Source organism: Canis aureus, chromosome 1 (assembly GCF_053574225.1).
Source record: "Canis aureus isolate CA01 chromosome 1, VMU_Caureus_v.1.0, whole genome shotgun sequence".
NCBI lineage: Eukaryota > Metazoa > Chordata > Mammalia > Carnivora > Canidae > Canis > Canis aureus.
This window is the reverse complement of record NC_135611.1, coordinates 121743290-121758557: the sequence shown is the minus strand read 5'-3', so window position 1 is coordinate 121758557 and position 15268 is coordinate 121743290. Positions and strand designations below refer to the sequence as shown.

General features: G+C 56.6%; 1 protein-coding gene and 1 long non-coding RNA gene across 13 annotated transcripts in view; one reads left to right on the top strand and one right to left on the bottom strand.

The window, feature by feature from the left end:
* The window catches only part of ZNF536 (zinc finger protein 536), a 430531-nt gene that overhangs the window by 315949 nt on the left and 99314 nt on the right, over positions 1–15268 (top strand). The gene's annotated exons all lie outside the window — the stretch shown is intronic.
* LOC144288742 (uncharacterized) lies at positions 4088–4958 on the bottom strand. Its single transcript, XR_013356729.1, has 2 exons — positions 4482–4958; positions 4088–4325 (listed from the first exon to the last, which is right to left on the bottom strand). It is a non-coding gene; the product is annotated as an uncharacterized LOC144288742 (long non-coding RNA).

Here is a 15268-nt window from a genome sequence, read left to right as displayed (position 1 = left end):
CAATTGGGGGGGCAGACCGGGGGGCAGCCCAAGGAGAGCACCACGGGGATGAGAGGTGCGGGGCAGCTCAGAGGGCCGGCTTCCTGGAGCGGAGCACACACTTCTCACCGAGGCTTCGACGGCAGACCCAGAGCCCCCAGAAGCGTCATGGAAAATGAATTCCCTTTCCAATTTTCTTCTGACTGTTCTGATTAAAAGCAAGAAGAAACTATGGGTTTGGTGCTGCTCTGTCTTTAGCGCCTTCCCAACACTCGCTAATCAGTCGTTAACCCGGAGAGAGAAGGTCTGACGTCTCCGAGCCTCTTTCAGGCAGTCGCTTCCAGCGGCTCCCGCGTGTGCTGTCCTGAGTGCACGTACCCATCTCCGGGGTGAGTCCGGTAGTGCTGGGTTTCCGTTTATGGCCCCGATGATAAAGCTTCCATATGGAATGAACGTATTAAAGAAGAAGAAAGCATTTTATTTTGAAGATTTGTTTATTTGGATGCACGTGTGCACGGGCGAGTAGGGCCAGAGGGAGAGGGAGACTCTCCAGCAGACTCCCCACTGGGCACGGGGCGAGTGCGGGGCTCGATCTCACCACCCCAAGAGCACGACCCGCGCCAAAACCAAGAGGCTCAACCGACTGAACCACCCAGGTGCCCCTACAAAGAGCAATTTTAAAAAAAGGTAAATCAATAACAGCATAGGTGACATGAGAATATGGTGAGAGTCACGGAGGCATGATGAAAACAAGCGGATTTGGGAACAGGGACGGGAGGTGTGGCCGTGAGCAGAGGGCCCTTCAAGGAGCTGCTGAGGAGCAGACGTGGAGGAGGGTGGGAGTGTCTCTGGATGTGCCAGGGGTGCCCGGGGACCTCGGGGTCGGAGGGCACAGCTGTAGGTTGGGAGAGAGCGGACCTCTCGCGTCTCGGCGCCCTCACCGCTGGGCGGTGTGGCGTATGCCCTGCACCCTAGGCCTCGGCGCCCTGGGCCCTACTGCTGCCAGGATTGCCTGCAGCAGACCCCCGTTGCTCTCGCACACCCCGAAGGCCAGAGCTGTCGACCCTTCCTGCGGGGGGCAGGGGAGGGGGTGACACGTGGAGACACGTTTTGGTTACGTGGGCGGCTTGAGCGGTGAGGAGTTTCCATCACTTCCTTGTGAAGTCGAAGAGGCCCGACCACGGCCCTTGTTTCGCGTTGGCTCTCGCTGCTGCTCAGAGAACCCGTTCTGGCACCAGCTACCTCTTTCCAGGGAACTTTCCAGGGTTGTGGATGTCTGGGAACTTCCTGCCAGTGGTTCATTTGGAGGCGATCTCGGGAAGAACAGGCAGGGGCAGGGGAAGTGAGGCAAGGAAGGGAAGGAGACCGTTAATGGCTGTGTTCCCGAGCCCGTTACGGAGGCTGCGCACTGGGGTTCCATCCCATGGGGGGACACAGGACACGAGGGGCCATGCACTTCAGAGTTACCTCAACTGAGGAGCAAGTTCTGGGGTATTGACCCCCCGGCCCTCTGTCTGTCCTAGCTGAGGGTTGCTTCTAGGGGAGTAACCCCCGGGTCTCGAGCCAGCCTGCACGTAGGTGGAGCGTGTTTCCATGTTTCGCCCCCTCCCGGCAGCCTTTGGAGGGAGAGGGAGTGGAGGGGGTACGGGTGGCATCTGGCACGAGGGTCTCTGCAGATGGTGAAAGGCTGACTCTGTCTGTGGCCTGCCCTTGGGTCCACCAGGCAGCCCTCTTGTGCTGGAAGAGTTGGGCTCATGCATCCCCGTCAGGCCTGGTCAGTGCTGATTTGGGCGGTGCCATCACCAGGGGCCTTCCTCACTGGCTCTCGGAGGCGTTGCACGAGAGCGGAGACGCGCTCAACGGATGCCAGAGCGTTGCCCCGTCTGGTGGTCGAGCTTGTTCCTCCAGGGGCCCCCCTCCCGGGGCACTTGGGCCCTGGTGTCTTGGGCCTTGGAGACTGGGTGACACACCAAACCTTTGGTGGCTTCCGACGTCTTTCAGCGGCTTGTCCTTGTGGGCCTTCAAAGCCTCTGCCTGGCCTTTGGTTTGGGGAAGGCGAGAGCCACCAGCTATTCTTTTCATATCATCTTCGAAAAAAGGGTCTTACTGTGAATCAGGAAATCGTCCTGCCCTGTATGAGCTACCGGCTTGCACTGCAGGCTACGGTGCGCTTGCCGCGCTGGAGGTAGGCACCCCCTTTCTACCGGACGTTGCAGCCCCAGGAGGACGGAGACCCGTCCCAGAAGGTGGGCCCCCTTGCCGGCTGTCTCACCGAGCGCCTTTATGGCCCGAGGCCCGTTCCCCACCTGCACAGCAAGGACCCCTGAGTGACTCAAAGGACCTTCCAGGCCTAGTCTGTATTTTCCATGGTTCTTCCTAAGGCAGCAATTAACCAAAAAGGCCTCTTTTTGATGGCCGGCTGTTTGAGGGGGGGCTGGTTGGGCATCAGGAAGATCGGATGGAAATCTTCCCAGGTAGCAGGGAACCGACATATGGCCGGTGGCTGCCGGCAGGTGGAGGGAGGAGGCCAAGGTCTTCCGGAGTGTCCGGCACCACGTTACCCCCTGTGCAGGGCCCAGACGTGCACAGGTGCGAGCGCGCCGCGCAGCTGGGCCTGCTCCTAGGCTGTCCGATCAATGCCGCCAGACAACGGGTAGCCCCCCGGGGAGGCAAAGACACGCGCCCCCACCCTCCTGGCAGATGAGAAGCAGGTGACAGCAAGGGAGGGGTGGCCAGTGCTCCGGCCGAGGTGGCCGTCAGCTTTGAGACTCTGGGCGGGAGTCGGAGGTGGCGCCGCTTCCTTGGATCCCGTGTCCACCCCAGTCCCCTGTCCTGGCACCGCCTGCCCTCTGAGTCACTCTGACGGGTCTGCAGGAGCAGCTTGAGGAGAGACAATAGGCTGCCTTGGGCTTTTCACAACAAGTGGTTTACATTGTAATTTCATTAAAATATATTCTATTTATATATATTTATATATTTAATTTCATTAAAATGTAAAAGAATATAAAAGAAACACACCCCTCCGCGAGGGTCACCGGCCTTCAGGATTCCTCGTCGGCACTAACGAGGTGGCCTTGGAAAACTTTCCCAGCGGCCGTCTGGAAAGCCTAGCGAGCACTCACTTGCTGAGCAGATAGGGGCGCGCTTCGGAAATCATTTGAATATTTATAAATTTAAGTATTTATTTTCATATTAAAATTAAAGCTCTATTGTCTTGCAACTAACCTGCCTTGTTCTGCTGCTCCAAAACAAAACCTTCTCTGGTGTGATAACCTTTATTTATAGATGGCAATAAGCATATTTAGCAATATTATTATTCATGACCCTTGCACTAAATATCATAATCAGAATACAGATGTGCAAGGTAATTTCCATGCACAAGTCACCATGCATCAAATTCTTGCAAAGCAAAAATAGCATCCATTTTGGGATAAATTATCCGTTGCCATCGCACAAAGGTGTCAAGGGGGCACAGAGGACTTCGAAGAGGAGAACGCGGAGAGGCGTCCAACACGCTGGGAGGGCAACTCCGGGCGGAGTCATCGGATGGCCGCCGTCGCGGAAGGACGCGGGAGGAACCGGGGAGTCAGGCAGGTGGGCGCCGGGAGACAACGTGTGGCTGGATGAATCAACCCTCCCGTGACGCGTGCCCCGTCCCTCCGAATGCCTTCTCTACTCTTATGGGGCTGAAGATGCAGATCATGAGATCAGCAGCACACCCGGGCTCAGCTCGCTAATTGACTGAACAAGACGCGGTCACACTTTATACACCATTCCATAATGGATTTTCATGTTTGTGAATCCTAACTGGCTGTGGAAATGAAAAGCAAATGTCTCATAATCACAAATATCTTCTGGTTTGTTGTTGGGTTTGTTGTTTTTTTTTTTTTTTTCCTTCTCTCTAAACCCAAAGATTAAATCAACTTTACCCCCCATTTGCCAGCAAGTTCATGGTTGTAAGAGGGATGATAAACGATCTGGTGATGGACACATCCGTTGTGCTAGTGTTTAGCAAATTCTTATAAGTGATTGCTGGATATAACACATCTCTCAGTTAGGTGTTACATGAATAATTGGTATATTAAAGAAAGTGTGAAATAAACAGGTATAAAGCTTGAAATGCGTTTATTATTTGCTGAGGATTTTCACATCCATACCATTTAGAAGCCATTGTCGGGTTCAGCATCTTCTCCCGTGTATCTGGAGCAGAACCCTTCATTAAACCTGTTGTAGAAAGACCCTCTGGTGCGCACACCACCGAGTATTTATAACTACCGCCTGGCGGATCGGAGAGGAGGTGCTGCGTGAAAACCGCCCTGCAGAAAACCTGTCAGAAATACCCGCATCTAAAAAAAAAAAAAAAAAAAAAAAAAAAAAAAATTAAAAAAAATTTTTTTAAGAAATTAAAAAAATTAAAAAAATTAAAAAATTAAAAAATTAAAAAGAAATTTTAAAAAAATCTAAAAAAAAATTTAAAAAAAATTAAAAAAAAAAAGACATACCCGCATCTGCCAGTGAGGATGCCGAGAGAGTCACAGTCGCTCCAGATGGACCGAGGCGGCCTCCTTGCTCTCCTCCTTCTCCCCAAAGCCCTCCTGCTTTTCTGTTTCTTGGTGTCGGGGCCAATCCCAGGCCACTCCCGTGGGGTGAACACGGCGTGCTCGAAACTCCAGGGAGGCTCCCGCGGGCCCGTGGGCAGCGGGGTGGGGTGGTTGGGGGAGGAACCCCCATGAGCCGCGATGACAAGGCCGTCTGCTGCCCTGCGGCTGGGTCTCCCGAGGCTCCAGAGGGGAGGAGACGTGGGGCAGGCTCCCCCAAACTTCCATGCGGATGGCCCAGTGGGCTCCCGTCCACGCTGCTGCAGACAGGCCCACGCTGGCCGGCGTCCCGGAGGTACCATCTCTTATGAATGGCTTCTCGATTTCTGGAAACGGAGCGTTTCCTAAAAAGGTAGGCGCACAGAGCTGGCCCAGCTGTGGCTCTCCAGAAAGGCAACAGCCCTTCCAGTCTTTGGCCAGGCCAGCGTGGGCTGTGAGCAGGCCTGCAGGCAAGTGCATTTTGCGTGTGTCTGCCTCCCGAGCTGCCCGTGGGACCCCGTGACCCTGAGGAGGGAGCCCGGCGAGACGGCACGAGGGATGCTGGGGAGCGACATGGTGGTGGCCCCCCGCAGCACCTCGGCCTGGAGACCCTGGGGTCGGCAGCCTGGAGGCTCGCCCTTGGAGGGACAAGTGGGGGAGGCACGGAGGCTCCGGGATGACAGAGCAGACGCTGGATCAACGATAGCATCTGTCCTCGGGGGGCCGCAGGCCCCTGGTCTGCCCCACGGCCCCTCCTTGGTTCCTCCTCTCGCCTCTGCAAGCTGTGTCTGAGCCCCGTGCAGCGTCCTCGGGGGCGGGGGGGGGGGCACTGGGAGCCGCACTGCCTCCCGGGTGTCAGGGTGTCAGGGTGTCAGGCACCCCTGGGCAGCGGCCCCCAGCCCTTTCTCTGAGTTTCTCCGGAAGGGCGATGGGCAGGATTCGCTGCCGAGGAGCGTGCCGTGCATTTGCCCCAGACCTCGCCCATCCCCGCCGCCCGTTGGGCCCAAGGACACCGAGCGCCGCTCGGCCCGGCCTCCCAGCAGCTGTGCACACTCGGCCACGGCCCGGGCCCCTTGCTGCACTGGGGGGCGGGGAGGGGGCGTCCAAAGGCACAGGTTGGGCCGGGGGCCGACCTCCCCGGCTCCCTCCGTCGCCGCTGTCACCTTTCTTGCATGACCCACCGGCCCCATGCAGCGGGACTCACCACGTGACACTGGCTGTGACCGACCAAACAGCTGCCTTGACCAGGCCCCAGGCCCTCGTCCCCCACAGGCCCGGTGGAGCCCGCTGGAGCCCGCTGGAGGGCTGTCCCGGCTCCAGAGGTCCTGCCCACCCCCGAGGTCGCACTGGCCCCCACGGCTCCTCCCCTCCTGCTTCTCCTCCTGTGACCCTCGGGAGAGAAGCCGCCAGGACTGACCTTCAACTCGGCGAACACAGCACAGGGGAGCAGTGTAGATGGGCCTGAGTGTGGAGCTGAGTGTAGGATTCAGGCCCCCACGGCCCATCCGTCCCCCGAGGGGGCGTCCCTGTGTGTCCGAGGCAGCAGGTCCCTCCAGGGCTGCCCCTGCCCGTCAGCTCCCCACTCGGGCCCGGGTGCGGGCAGGTTCGTGGGTCTGGGGAAGCAGAGAGGGGGCTGGAGCGGGGCCAGGCCCTCCTGACGTCGTGGGTTCATCTGATGGGCATAGGGGGCCGTCCACGCTGCCTGCGGGCTGCAGCTGGGACCCCGTGCGGGGATGGGGCCCTCCCAGCCCTCCCTCGAGCGCCAGGTCCTCATGGCCCTTGGCTGCGCCCCCCCACCCCCCATCTTCTCCAAGCACTTACTTTGGAAGGATGCTCTTTTTGGCTCTCAGAATCCCAGCCCGGCCGGGCGCCGAGGGTCCCCGGGGCCACGTGTAGCTGCACCCAGGGCCTCACCCCCGTCCCGCTGACCTTCCCAGGCCTCTCTCCCCATTTCTGGACCAGAGGACCCGTCTTGTCCGGAGTTGAGGGCTCTGTGGGTCCGGCATCGGGGCCCCGGGGACAGGGGAGGTGTGGAGTCCCCGGGGGATGGAGAGAGAGGGACCCTGCGGAGGGACAGGGTGGGGGGGGGCCGCCTGACCCCTCCCGCTCGGGCCTCCGAGCACCACAGATCTGCTCTCCGCCTCCTTCTCCGCCGCGAATTCCCACCAGGACCCGAGCCGACGTCGTCTGTGGCACATACTGTTCTGTCTCCTTATAGACCTAATGTGGCTGAGCTATTCTGGGCAACCATTTAAATAAAAGCCAATTTGACTAAAGAGCAAAATATATTCCCCCGAATGACGGCAAAAGGGCAGAGCTCGGAAAGCGAAAGGATAAAAAAAAAAAAAAAGAACCAAAGAAAAGAAATAACGAGAGAGAGGGAGACGGGGCGGGGTGGGGGAGGGAAAAAAAAGAAAATGCAAGGCATTCATTTTTCCTTTGTACTTTTTAATAAAAGAAATTCTCGGGCTGCTTAAAGTGACACATTAAAAGATGTACGTATGGTGGCTTTTAAAAACACAATTAGATAACACCTTGTCAAATACTTATATTCGCTGTTGACAGGCTGGCGCGCAGGCACGGGCCCGGCACAGCCACCGGGCAGGTGTCTCCCCTGACACTCAGCCGACTCAGCCATTTTCCAGAAACGTTACTGTTTACCACTTTAATCATCAATCCACAACCAGTCACAACAATAAGTCAGAAGGAGCAGTAAATTATACTTGTTCAGCCCTGATGAGTTTGAACTGTTTTGCTGAAATTAACTGAAGTAATTATCTATTTTTCTAAAGCTGCAAAAAGAAGAAAAAAAAAAAAAGAAAAAGAAAAAGAAAAGCCCCTAGTGATGCTTCCGTGGCTCTGCGAGTCGTCGGCCGCGCAATATTTAAGGAAATTTTGTGTTTGTGTGTTTGGGTTTTTTTTTTTTTTCCCCCTCTTTGGTCTGATGACCACATAGGTCGGACGAGGCCGTGGGCTGCGGCCTCCTCTTGCAGCTGGAAATGCCGCCCCGTGGGAGGGGGCCGTCCCGTGGCTGCGCCGGGGCCTCCGTCCCCCTGGCTGCTGTCGTGGACGGTCCATCACGCTCGGGGCTGCTTTCCTCTCGAAGGCAGGTCGCATGCAAATCCCCAGGAGCAGAGGCTCCCTTGGCTTCCTGCGATCTTAAGGCAACGGGGTGCAGGAGCTCGCCGGGATTCCTGGACCCCCCAACTTTCCTCGGCTGCTCATCTTGCAAGACCCCAGCCCCCCGACGGGTCACGTCGCTGCCGCCTACAGGCCCGAGCTTCTACGGCCTCCCCCAGTGGGGCTCCCTCTGCCCCCCACTCAGGTCTCACTGCGCTCGCAACGGGGCACACGGCGCTCGTGTCCGCCTCTGCGGGGGGAGCAGCGCCTGCCTGGGAAGCAGGACTACGGCCCCGGACCAGCTCGGGTTTCCCCTTCTGCAAAACAGGGCCCACCTGGCCGGTGACGCTGAGAAGCTTCCGTGAGATGCTGGGGGGGGGACCGTACTTCCGAGTTGGCCCGGTTCGTGGTTACGGACATGAGGGCAGGGCGGGGTGGCGACCAAGAGCGGAGATGCCGGGGTCTGAGGAGCGTCAGCATTGGGCGCCTTTTTTTTTTTTAATTTTTTTATTTTTATTTTTTGGCCCTAGGGCGAAGGTGGCTTTTATTTCCTCTCTTGGGGAAGAAGGGGGAGGAGAGTTTTCCCACGCACACCAACGAAGGAAGTCAGGGCCCCACGCGGCACTCCTGCGGTGGCGGCAGGCCGCGCTCGGAGCGGGTGTCACCTGCTGTGGGCACACGTCGCTGACGCCTCCACCAGTTTGTAGCCTCGGAAAGGAAAGGAAGGCTCTGAGCGTGTCCCCGGCGCTTAGCCCCTGGCCGGTCCCCCGTCCGACCACCGCACTGCACTGCGGGGTAGAGGCCGGGGCACCTTCCGGGGCCTCCCCTGTCAGGGGAGCCTTCCCCGGGGCCCTTATCTCGTTCTGGGAGCCGGGGGGTAGTCGTCGCCTGTGAGAAGGAAGACGTGGGTGCCTCCGTGTCTGCCGTGCGAGGCTGACAACAGGCGCCCCCGGGCCGTGTGCCCCCCGCCAACCCCGAGCCACGTGGAGGATTCCAAAAAGCCCTTTCTAAAGCCACACCAGATATACATCCTTGTCTAGATTATTCAAAAAACCTAGGGACTCCACTTTTGTCTTAATTTTCTGGGTAATTAAGGCAAAATTAAAGCAAACAAATGGTTAGGTGTGGGGAGGGAGACTAAAGCGTAATTATCCACTCCATCTACCTAGACAACTCCCATCCACGGAAGACTTGTGCACTCGACCATGTTCCGATCTGGGTAAACAGGATGATTTTACCCCGTGGAACGTTATTTTCTATGATTCATTGTGCTAAGTCGACAAAACGCTAATCTCAAGTTGTGATTTAAAAATACTATCTCTTATATTTAAACTTAAGGGGAGCAGTGGTTGGTCTCCGTGGTTTGGTAGGATTCAATCTCTCTTTTTTTAAAATTGTTTTTTATAAAGATTTTATTTTTTATTTTATTTATTTATTCATGAGAGACACAGAGAGACAGAGAGAGAGGCAGAGACACAGGCAGAGGGAGGAGCAGGCTCCATGCGGGGAGCCTGACGTGGGACTCCATCCCAGGACCCCAGGGTCACGCCCTGAGCTGAGGGCAGGCGCTCAACCACTGAGCCACCCAGGGGCCCTGGATTCTTTCTCTTCTTTCCTCCATTTCTCGCCTTTCCTTCCCTCCTCCCTCCTCCTACCTTTCCTCCTCCTTCCTCCTCCCTCCTCCTCCCTCCCTCCTCCCTTCCCTCTTTCCTCCCTCTTTCCTTCCTTCCTTCCTTCCTTCCTTCCTTCCTTCCTTCCTTCCTTCCTTCCTTCCTCCCTTCTCTCCTTCCCTCCCTCCTCCTCCCTTTCCTCCTCCCTCCCTCCTCCCTTCCCTCCCTCCTCCCTCCCTTCCCTCCTCTCTCTTCATCCCTGCTCCCTCCCTCCTCCTCCCTCCCTCCTCATTCCCTCCCCCCCATCTTTACTCATTCATTCCTACATCCACTCAGTAAACTTTTCCGACTTAACCTGGCCTCACGTTCTAACCTAGAGAGAGAACCGACCTAAGGCCTCAGACCCAGGCCGTTTGCATCCCCTTCACTAAACCAAGCAGAAATTGTAGATTCTTTTCTCATCATATGAAACACGAGACTTACAAGTGAGGCTCTGGATCTGGGCGACAACGGCAGGACGGACGAGGACCCGGTGAGGTTCTGCGAAATCTCACAGAGCACGTTTGTCTTCCTGGTCCCCGGCAACCTGGAGGCGTTTTGCCCTCGTCATGGGCCGCTTTGTGGACTGATGGGACCGGCTCCCCTAAAAGCCAGTGGGTCCCCTCAGCAACTGGCTGACAAGGCCCCACCTGGCTTTGATTTGGTTCTTGACGTAGCTTATTCCTGTCCTGGTTGTGACAGGACGGTTTTCACCAAACGTCGCCGAGGGAAGATCATGACTCTGGGCTTTGAGGCCACGCAGTGTTCCTGACGTGGATGGATCCTGGTGTTTCAAGAACTGCAAACCCAGACGTGATCCAGGGTCTGTCCAAGGCCGGACGAAGGGGGTGGGCTGGAGCACCTCGAAGGGGTTCTGCAGGGTTCCAGCCCCTCCGCGCTCCCGTCCCCACCTGTGTGTCTCCCTCCATGTCCCGAAGGTGCCTTAGGTGAGGCCCACGATGGGGTGGGGGGAAGGACGAGCCGCCAGCATGTTGCCGGTCAGCAAACGGAGGCCCGGGCTGCGGACACGGCCTGGTCCGCGCCCCCCGGGTCAGCATCCAGTGTTTTTGGCGAGAATTGTATCAGCTTCGTTGGTTTCTCCCCCCTTATCACAGTGGCCCGTCTCGCGTCCCTACTGCCCTCCGTAGCTCGTACAGACCCTCTGTGTCTCCTCGGGCAGGCCGGCCCCGGAGACTTGGGCCTGACATGTCTCTGCTAATAAGAGTCGATCAAGGATCTAATAAGGAGAGCTTTTTTGTTTGTTTTTCTTTTTCCGACGAGTCCTTGTAAAGTGAAATACGGTTTTTCTGGGTTGTTTTTGTGGTTGATTGAGCAATGACTCTCTGATTTTTATATATGAAGTTTTTTCGAGGTAGGGCGTGGTGGGCATTTAGACCCTGCTTTCTGGGGGAAAAAGTATGCTTGGGCTAGAGGGTCTCCCCATGACATTCTCACACCAGGCTGAGGAGGGAGCTGAATAGAAGAGCCGTGTTCCGTGGACCTAAAATTGTGGACCTTGGGAGCCAGGAGGTACTAAAGAGCTCATTGAAATGGCAGCTGTTACTTGGCTGTAGGAGGAGACTGAGGCCTGGAGAGAGAACGTGACCCACCTGCAACCGTATTCTCAGGCATGGGTCTTGGTGCCGGGAAGCCACCCGTGAACATTGACGACCGCTGCTCGCTGGGAGGGTGCGTTCTAGAAAGTCACATGCCGGGGGCACGTGGGCTCGGGCCCGAGGCCCATCGGGACGTCTCTCCCTCGCCTCCTGGCACGGCTCCTGAGAGGAGGGCCTTGTCCCAGGCATCTGGACCACCTGAGGAGGGCCCAGGGACGGCAGGAACCCCGGCGAGTGAAAACAGAATTGGAACGTGGCATCGCCGTGCTGGGAAGGAACCCAAAAATACCACTGAGACCTCCTATGGGGACGCGAATCCTGAGAGGAGTCAGGACCACTCCCTGGGACCCGTTGCTGAGAAACACAGAACAACGCGGGCATCGTGTTCTCCAGGAGACAGCAGACGGCCATCGGCAGAAATACGGGGGGACCCAGAAGGCTGTTGTCGAGTTGCCTGCGTGGAAAAGGACCTGGGACCTGGGGCCGAGACCTCCTGCTGCAGGAGCCCGGGTTCTCCGGAGCTCACCGTGGGATTGTGTCCTGCCGAGCGAGGGTGGCGGTGCCGTGCAATGGATGGGGGCGGGCGGGCCCTGAGAAACTCAAAACCCCACCCTAGAACTTGCTCACCAGGGGAAGAGCTTCCTTGCGGCCTAAGGAGGGAAACCGAGGGCATTACAAATGTCACCTGTCTATCCACGGTCATCAGGTTGGTCTCCATTCATCCTCAACTCACCTCCCAGCAGAAGGTCCCGCCGTGTGCACTGCAGGAGCTTCCACTCAGAACCCCCCAAACCCCACGACCATGTGACCATGATCAACCATGTGACCAAAACACAGAATCGGGGTCAGGGTGGGGTTCGGGATGCTGACTTGGGTGCGACGATGAGGCACGAGGAAGCAGGTGGCCGCTAACCCGTGGTCGTGGATTAGATGCTGACGTCCGTCTTTTCCTTCAGTAGGTGTCTACTGAGTGTACCCAGTCTGCCAGGCTCGGTCCCAGGCAGTGGGGGTAAAGTGGGGAGCAAAGCCGACGCCGTCCCCGCCTCGCGCAGCCCACATCCCCGGGAGCCATGTAACATGCTGATGCAGCTCAAATACATTTGTTTATATTTAGAGCTACGTTTGGAGCACTTGACAACCAAATTCCCATGGACGGTCCAAAATATTGTCGTTCTCCCCACGCAGTTAGCTTGTGCAAGAAGGTTAAGTCGGTGATGCTGAAAGCTCAGGGGTCCCATGCATGCCAAGAGCCTGTGTGCATACATATGATGGTCCTGCATGACTTTAGGGACGCGGCCCAAAGGGGCCAGGACACTGGCTTCCAAGTTGTGCCAGGGCCCAAGAAGCAGGTGGAGTTGGAGCCCGGGGAGGAGGAGCTTGTTAATCAACGTCAACTCTGTGCAGAGGCCGAGGGGTGTTCTCTGTGTACAGTGTGGCTGCTGTGACCCGGGGTTTGGAGAGCAAGCTGCTCCCGGGGTGCTCTCGAGAGACCTTAATCCTGCCTTTGAAAAGCTGCTTAAAAATAATACTCCTAAATAAATCTTCACCACGGTTGTGCGAAGATAGGCATCTGCGCCCTGGCCCAGACAAGCCAGGAGAGGCTCAGAGCTGCAGCCAGGTGTGGCGCGAGGTGCGCATGGGCAGCGTGCCCTGCCTAGTGTGTCCAGGCCACCCTCCTACTACTCTGCACTCTCCGGCCGTCCTGTCTTTGGAGCATGCACAGGCTTCACCCGCATCACTCAGGAGCTTGTGACCGGGACGCACGTGCAATGTCTGCCAAGTGCTGGCGACGGGAGGCTGCAGGGGACACAGGTGTGCCCGCGCTGGTGCTCCTTGAACCCTCGAGGCCCGGCCGTGCTTGCCGTCGGAAAGGGGTGCTCAACAGAGACATGCTAGGAGGAGCGGATGAGTGAACAAGGGCTGGACGGACGGATGGATGCACGGACGGAACACCCGCGCTATTTTGCGATCACTCAGGTTGTCAAATCGTCAGTGCCCGGCCTGTCTTCTCTGACACCACGCACCCTGTAGAGATCGCACAGGTGGCCCATAACGTCTCAAGTCATTTTATTTATTTTTATTTATTATTAAAGATTGTATTTATTTATCCCCGAGAGACACACACAGAGAGGGAGAAGCAGAGACACAGGCAGAGGGAGAAGCAGGCTCCATGCAGGGAGCCCGATGTGGGACTCAATCCTGGGACCCCAGGGTCACGCCCTGAGCCAAAGGCAGGCGCTAAACCGCTGAGCCACCCGGGCGCCCCTCAAGTCATTTTAAATTTGCAAGTAAAAGTCCCTCGTTTGACGTGCAGAAATACTGTAGGGCCTCCTTCTCAAGCCAGGTGGAGAGTGTCCAGGGGGTCACTGTATTGCAATTATCATCATTATCAATTATTTTGCATATTACTCTTAATCTGCTAAGCATATACTTTAAAAATTAATTTTGCAGAAGAAACAAGAAGATGCCACCGATGATGGGGGTGGATTTGGGTATGCTCCTGGCGAAGGGTGGTCTCATCAAATAGTACCGCCCGCGGGAACTTTTTTTTTTTTTTTTTTTGGAAAAAAGTGAAATACTTCTTTATTTTTTTAATTTTTTAAAAATACTTCTTTAAAGGGTACATGTGATCCACAGCATCGGTTCCACTTCTAGAAGTGAGTATAAGCCGATAATTGAATATGTGCCACGAGGAAGTTGAACAGAGTGCGGCCGCCCAGCAACGGAAACGACCCCAGCATCCAGCGATAGGGCTTATTGGAATTTGATAAGGCCCCCGAACAATAAAATACGTTTCTGGGGATGAATATGGAGGGTCGCCAACAGCAGACTATGAGGTTCTCCCAAGTTACAGAGAACATATATCGCAGAGTTCATTTTTATAAAAATATGCACATGTGTAACGTGTAGCGTGGAAATACTTCGAAGTTTCTATTCCAAGTCTATCTTTATACTCGGTATTGTTTTATATTTGGATGTTGAGTGTGTGTTCCCCCTTGTAACAGGAAGAGTATCTTTTCATCTTGGAAAATATAAAGTAAAATAACAACGCGGCTTTAAAAAGAAGGCCGCTGAACTTTACGGGAAACGTCCAGTGTTTTTGGCGAGAATTGTATCAGCTTCGTTGGTTTCTCCCCCCTTATCACAGGCTCTCACGGGTCACCACCTACGCCTTTGATGAGTCAGCGTGGGAACATCAGCTAGTTATTACGTAATAGGTTAACTTCTTGGTGGGGGAAAAAAAAAATCTACCCACACTGGGTCTGTGGGCCTCTGGGGACGCATCGAGGTGATGCGGATTCAAAAGTGCCCCCCCCAAGGTAATTAAACCAAACCCCTTCTTTTTCACGTGTACAGTCTGCGGGTCAGGCGAGGATGGGTGACCGGCCACAGGTTGCTCAGCAAACCTGAAGGGACTCCAGGACGGTCCCGGCCCCTAGGCCTCCGTACGGGGCCTGCTTTGCAGGGCGGGGCCTCTGTGACCCCCCCCAGCCCCCCACTTCTTCTCCTAAGGGGCCAAGTCGGAAAGGCGTCAGCCCGGGCCTGGCTGCATCCTGCTCGGAGGGGGTCAGATTGCCCTGGGTGAGGGGAAGGGTTGGGGGCCGGGAGCCAAGGGACTGGGCAGCGAGCAGTCTCCGGGCCCGAGTGCAGGGCACGGCCAGGTCACCAGCAGGTTGCAGGAGGAGGGTTGATCATGGGGAAGGGGACCCATGAGGGCACACGCGTGTCCTGGAGGAGAGCCTGCAGGTGTCCCGCACCCCGGGCCCTGGCCACCTGGCTGTGCGGTGGGCGCTCTGCCCAGCTGGAGTGAGGTGCGGCCCCCGAAGCAGGCAGCGTCTGCCCCACCGGGGAGGGGCCTCTCCAGTCTAGGGTAGGGGACACCGTACCTGGCAGGGTTTTGGTCCAGACGCCATTGGAAGGCTAGAGAGACGTTGTGTCGGGTCCCACGGGGCCACAGATCCATGATGCCACGGCGAGGCTTCGTGAGTTCCCACTCAGGGAGGAAGGACCCTGAGTGTGCGTGGAATCAGGGGCCATACCCCAATTCCGGGGTGGAGGGGTAGCGCTGTGGGCTTTACAGGCCAGTGGTTTGGACTCCCATTCGTCTGGGACCCTCACCGGCTGTGTGACCTCGAGAAAGTCAGTCTCTCTGTGCCTCAATTTCCTCCTCCGTAGAGGGAGGGTTGCAGGATGACCTCCACGGAAGGTGTGGCAAGAAGAGGTCTGTGGCGTAGCGTGCTGGCCGGTGGGGGGGCCCGGAAACGAGGTGGCCAGGGTGGGGCCCCGGCTGGAACAGAGGACGGCAGAGGCAGGATGTCAGCGGGTG